Raw genomic sequence first — 6,679 nt, 5'->3', positions numbered from 1 at the left:
TTTGTGACGGAGGGAAAGTGTACTATCGCGGTCTTTGTTAGGAGCCTACGTTGGGGGCCTATAGATACAGTACAAGTCGGAGTTCTTACTGCGGATGGCCAGCCCAAGGCAGCAATGTTCTTTTTGCTTCGAAGCGGTGCATGCGGATGAGAGGATAACGACTACTATTGAATTGAAATTGAAATTGAAATTTTATTCCACAACAAAAAGATGCTGCGAGGAGGACAGGAAAAAGCTGTGTGAATAGCTTGAAAATCCTTGACCCCCTAGCACACGGGCTAGGACAGAAGCGTGCGGCAAGAGAACACAGTCGGATATGACAACATCGTTAAAAATACTACCCCGACGACAAAGCCTAAAACGGGTGTCGAACGAACAGAATGACGTCCCGGTTTATACATTGTTAATCCTCCGCCAAGTTAGGTTAATGCGTGGCTAACTTCTTGTCATACGGGCAGTAAAGAGGATCAGCCACGGATAACATCGTCGTCATGGACATCGCGGTAGACGCTTTTGTCTGAGGGGCTTCCTTCGAGGGACTATATCGTTGTTGTGTTATATCCGACTTTGGCACTCAAAAAACGGAGACCTGTTTTTCCGCTCTTCTTCTTCAGCTAGCCGTTACGGGAGGAAAGAAAACTTCGCTAGCTTTCTTTATTTTATTTTTTCTAACAGCGAGGTTGGTACGATTGTTATCACAGTAGACCAGGACTGGCTTTGATCTTCTGCAGACGGCAGACCAGCAGAAGGTGGTGTCCGGCCATGCGTATCTCCAGTTTTCTCATGAGACTCCTAATGTGTAGGTGACTGGAAACTGGAGGGTACTATGTGTATTCCTGGACCATGTAGTAGAGGCTCGTGTGGCCTTACTCACTGTTTAGCGCACTGCACTGTCTTTTTACCGCTAGGTGGCAAGAAAACCATCACCAACTCGTCAAACCTTCCATTCTGGCTTACGAAAGCATTCTACTAGAACATATTTAGTGACATATAACTTTTAAGGACTTTGCATAACTGTGAGGTAATGAAATATGTTTACGGAAGAGGAACATCATGCGATTGCTTTCCAAGTTGCTGGGGAGGTGTTGTTTGCAAAATGTGCTTCAATCGGAGTCTTATACGTTCACAAAACAGTAGCGCAGCAGCGCCTTCATGCAGTCAACTTCAGAAAATGGCTAAACATTTTTCAGCAATTTATCATAACGAAGCTTCGAGACACATATACACATTTTACTAAAACAGAAAGAATGCCAGGTCGTTAAAATTCAGACAAAAATAAATAGCCGTACTAGTAATACGCCAATGTTCTTACTAATATTCAGATCTTTCAGCTCAAAATATTTCGCTTAAACGAACCTTGTCCCTTTTATCTTTCAAGACAGACATTTTTTATCGTTTGATGGATTTGATTTAGACGTAGGTTGAAAAAAAGCTGTTCACTTAATCTTTTTTTTTCTTCTTACTGTCACTTATAGCGGTGGCACTTATAACGAGCACTCGCTTATTACAAACAATAGTGGTGCTACCATCAGAATACATATTGGGGCATTGAACTGCGTCTCTGAAAAAGGAAACAATTGGGGCCGCCCTACTCGGTTGTAAAGAACGGGGAAACCGCAGACTCTCCGCCGCAGTCAAAAGACGCGCGCTTACCGCGAATGCGAGCACCTTCTTAAGGGAAATATTCCCACGCCCTGTAACCACTTTCAAATAAAGTGTCGACACCCATGAAACAAAAAAAAAATGCAGTATTGAAATTTCAGTTAACAGATGGCGAAGCGCACATGATATGCCTCAAGGCCAATCGGTGTGTGAGCTTCTGGACAAAGCTTCCAGATTGAGCGAGCTACATCATCATCATCATCATCATCATCATCATCATCATCATCATCAGCCTGATTATACCCACTGCAGGGCGAAGGCCTCTCCCATATTTCTCCACTTAACCCGGTTCTGTGCTAGCTGCATCCACTTGACCCCTGCGAACTTCTTAATCTTATCCGCCCACCTAACTTTCTGCCGCCCCCTGCTACGCTTTCCTTCAATTGGAATCCAGTTTGTTACCCTCAGCGACCATCGGTTATCCTCTCTTCGCACTACATGTCCTGCCCATGTCCATTTCTTCTCCTTAATTTCTACTAGAATGTAGGTAACTTGAGTTATTTCTCTGACCCACTCTGCACGCTTTCTATCTCTTAATGTTACCCCTACCATTTTTCGTTCCATAGCCCTCTGGGTTGTCCTCAACTTAAGTAGAACTCTCTTGGTTAGCCTCCACGTTTCAGCCCCATAGGTGAGTACAGGCAAGGTGCAACTGTTGTATACTTTCCTCTTGAGCGATACCGGTAAGCTGCTACTCATAATCTGCGAGTGCTTGCCAAATGCGCTCCATCCCAATCTTATTCTTCTTGTTATTTCCTTTTCGTGGTCCGGATCTGCAGTTACTACCTGTCCTAAGTAGACATATTCGCCTACTACTTCCAGTATTTCGCTACCTAATGTAAACTGCTGTTCCTTCCCGAGGCTGTTGAACATTACCTTAGTCTTCTGCATATTTATTTTCAAGCCTACCTTTCAACTTTTCCTGTCTAGGTCATCAATCATTATTTGCAGTTCATCCCCCGAGTTGCTTAGCAAGGCAATGTCATCAGCAAATCGCAGATTACTGAGGTATTCTCCATCTACCCTTATCCCTAACTGTTCCCATTCCAACTCTCTGAATACTTCCTCTAAACAAGCTGTGATATAGTACTGGGGAGATTGTGTCTCCTTGCCTAACACCTTTCTTTATGGGAATTTTGTTACTTTCTTTATGCAGAACTATGGTTGCTGTGCAGCCACTGTATATATCTTCCAGCACTTTCACGTACGGCTCGTCTACCCCCTGATTTCGCAATGTCTGCATCACCGCCGAGGTTTCAACTTAGACAAATGCTTTTTCGTAATCAGTGAATGCTATGCATAAGGGCTCCTTATATTCCGAACATTTTTCTATCACCTGGTTGATGGTATGGATATGATCGATAGTAGAGTACCGTTTCCGAAACCCTGCTTGATCCTTTGCTTGATTGCAGTCTAAGGTTGTCCTGATTCTATTCGCGATTACCTTAGTAAATACCTTATACGTAACAGACAGTAAGCTGATTGGTCTGTAATTTTTAAGGTCCTTAGAGTCCCCTTTCTTGTCAATGAGGATAATGTTTGCATTCTTCCATGGTTCCGGTACCGTCGATGACACTAGGCACTGCGTATACAGGGTGGCCAGTTTTTCTAGCACGATATCCCCCCCGTCCTTGAGCAAATCTGTAGTTATCTGATCCTCTCCAGCTGATTTCCCCCTTTTCATAGTTTCTAGTGCTTTTTTGACCTCGTCCTTCGTCACTGGTGGAACGTCTGACTGTTTTTCCTTACCGCTAATCTCATTACGGTCCTGACTACTTTGGCTACTGTAGAGATCTGTATAGAACTCCTCGGCTACTTTGACTATCTTTTCCATATTAGTGATGACGTTGCCCGCCTTGTCCCTTATCGCATACATCTGGTTTTTGCCTATGCCCAATTAGTCTCCCCGTTAGGACTTTTCCATGTCCATTTCCGGTTCTTCCGTTTGCTGAAGAAGGTATTCATGATTCTTAAGTTATTGCGCTCTGCAAACTCAACTAGTAACTCCCCCCTGCTATTCCTAGAACCAATGCCATAGTCACCTACTGCCTGGTCTCCTGCCTGTTTTTTCCCTACCTTGGCATTGAAGTCGCCCATTAGTACTGTATACTGCGTCTTTACTTTTCGCATTGCCGATTCTACATCTTCATAGAAGCTTTCAACTGCCTGGTCATCATAACTACATGTAGGTGCATAGGCCTGTACAACCTTCAGTTTATACCGCTTATTAAGCCTAATTACGATGCCTGCAACCCTCTCAGTAATACTATAGAATTCATCTATATTGCCCGCTATATACTTATTGACAAGGAAACCTACTCCTAGTTGGCGCCTCTCTGGTAAACCTCGATAACACAGTACATGCCCATCCTTCAGTATAGTATATGCCTCATTCGGCCTCCTAGCCTCACTAAGCCCTATGACATCCCCTTTCACGCCCTCTAGTTCCTCTAAGAGTACTGCTAAACTAGCTTCACTAGCTAGGGTTCTAGCATTAAACGTTGCCAAGGTCAGTTTCCAATGGCGGCCTGTCCAGCGGAGCCAGGCTTTCTTAGCACCCCCTGCTGCGTCACAGGTCTGACCGCCGCCGTGGTCAGTTGTTCCGTAGCCGCTGGTGACTGAGGGACGGGGTTTTATGGAGCTTATCATAGGAGGTTGCGGCCAATTACTGCACCAGGGTGGCCAACTCCTGTTCTGGTGAGGGAGCGCGTTGCCGGAGGTGTTCACCGGCATCAGGTCGCACCCCAAACCTGTTTATGCAATTCCATCGACACGCGGATTTTTTTCTTTTTTTTTTTTTATCCGGTGGAGAATTGCGCGGCACCGGGATTTGAGCCCCGGTCCTCTTGCATGCGAGGGGGATGTTCTACCGCTACGCCACCGCTGCAACAGCTACAGGGTAGCGTTAAAAGGAAAACTGCTGCACAAGATCAGCGATCAAACATTCTCATCGATTTCAGGCTTGAAGTCCTGAAATCCTATGCCTTGCTCAGGTCCATGGCGTGTGTCATCCTCCAGTACCTCATTCGGATCTGAAGCTTCTGCGCTGCTACTGCGTGAAGGCATAGCGCAGACTGCAAACATGTGTAGTACATCCTGCGCCAGCATGGGCTCTGGCAGCTCGCCTTTGCTTCCTTGCCGAGAATTGAAGACGTGGTTGGTGGCATACCACGTGACGATGTGAATGCTTAGATTCCGATCGCTGGTATCACGCTCCTTAAGCACCTGGCCCCCAGAAAGTTTCCCGGGCAGTAGCATATGCGAGCTGGAGAGCTTAGAATCTGATTTGATAATGTCTACTTTGTAAAACAGGCGTTCACAAGATATATTTTAATGAAATAATTTCCACTTTACTAATCGAACATCGCATGCAGCATTTTTTGGTTCGAATAGGGCAAGTCGACTTACTACTAAAGCCTGGTACAATTAACGAAATTTGTTTAAGTTCGTTATAAGTTGTCACTGCTGTATGTGCAAAGACCAGGTTAGTGCACAACGAGGCGATTGTAACTATTGGTGCGTTTTAAACGTTTCATCCAGTCCCTATTTCTGTCAAATATGGACGGATAGCGCCGGAAAAAGAAATTAGGAATCTATATGAACGCTCACTACAGAACATATTGACACCTATTGATCACTGCCATAAAGATGGGGCCCCATGTTGTCACACAAAATGTTTTCATGGCTCATTCATCACCTTCCCCATCCCCTTTGTTCCCCATCACCTTCAGAATCATCTTCTCTTGCATATCAGATAACAACGAATTTCGCAAAGCCATTTTTTTTTTATCTCTGGGTATATAAGTTTATGACCATGCAAATTTTTGCCCTTTACTGCCTGAAAATTGTATTTATTCCCACAGTGCAAGAAACGAGCTTTTCTTGCTTAACGAGTGGGTCGCAAGCTTACGGGGCAGCAACGGAGCTTCAATTTATTGCACTGTTATAGTATTTTATGGTGTTGAACGCTGACATGAACTGTTTCATATGAAATCAAGCGCGCCTTCAGCGGCTTCCTCTTACTCCGCGTCCAAGTTTCAAGAAACGCAACTCGTGAAAGATTTAAAGTTTCTCTCGTCTTTCCGTGAAAGCAACGCCCCGATAACGACCGGAGAAACCGTTGTCAGAACGTAAATGAACAAGGAAAAAAGGTGAAACAGAAACCTCGTTCTCGGGGACGGTGTGCACCTGTCGACACCTTGCGGCGGAAGCTAGCACCATACAATTGTAGAGGAATGAAGAGGCCTGCTTTTCGTGCCGTCTCGCGTGGCTTGCGTGCCTTGGCTTCATCAGAAGTCCTCCCGGTCGTCGTCTGCTACAAGCATGCCGTACATAATAAGAGTGATGGCGGCGGTCTTCGCACAGGCTTCGAGATCAATATGGGCGTTCCTGTCACCACCGCGTGCGCCCTTCGCGTGGCGAGGCACTCTCCTCCGAGCTGAAAGAAAAACGACTCCGGCAACCCCTTACAGACAGCAGCAACGACGCTGCGTCCTTTGTTTCTTTTCTATGTACAGGGTGTGGCCGATAAACATAACTTTGCAGCGGAAGCAGCTGACGTGATTTTAGTATTTTTAGCAATAAATCGCTTTTTTTTTTTTTTTTAGTTTGGCGGGGGGTGTGTGTCCGGTTTGGCAACATTCCTTCGTCAATAGAGAACGGGTCAATGGTTAACGTCTCTCGAGGCACGGGCTCAAAAATTAAGGCGTGTTCTCTGCGCAATATGTTAGTGAATATCACTTCGGCTTGATTGTTTGTTACATCGCTAAGAGACCAAAATATGTAAGTTTGAGTCAGGAGCAGAATGATATACACAAGCAGCTTCTTATGTCTTATGAGAGCCGAAGAAATATGGTCAAACTATTGGCCTACAGCTTGAGGTTAGGTATGTGGGTGCTCTGGATGCTCTCATTTGAATCTGTCATTTCTCCATTTTTTTTCCTATCAGAAATGGGGTTCACTATTATATTTAAGATAATTTCATTTCCAATGTAATCTATATACAGAAGTATAAATT

The sequence above is a fragment of the Amblyomma maculatum genome, chromosome 5, assembly GCF_055883805.1.
Source record: "Amblyomma maculatum isolate TAMU_Amacu chromosome 5, ASM5588380v1, whole genome shotgun sequence".
Lineage (NCBI taxonomy): Eukaryota > Metazoa > Arthropoda > Arachnida > Ixodida > Ixodidae > Amblyomma > Amblyomma maculatum.
The sequence above is the reverse complement of the archived record's forward strand: the minus strand, read 5'-3'. Positions refer to the sequence as shown.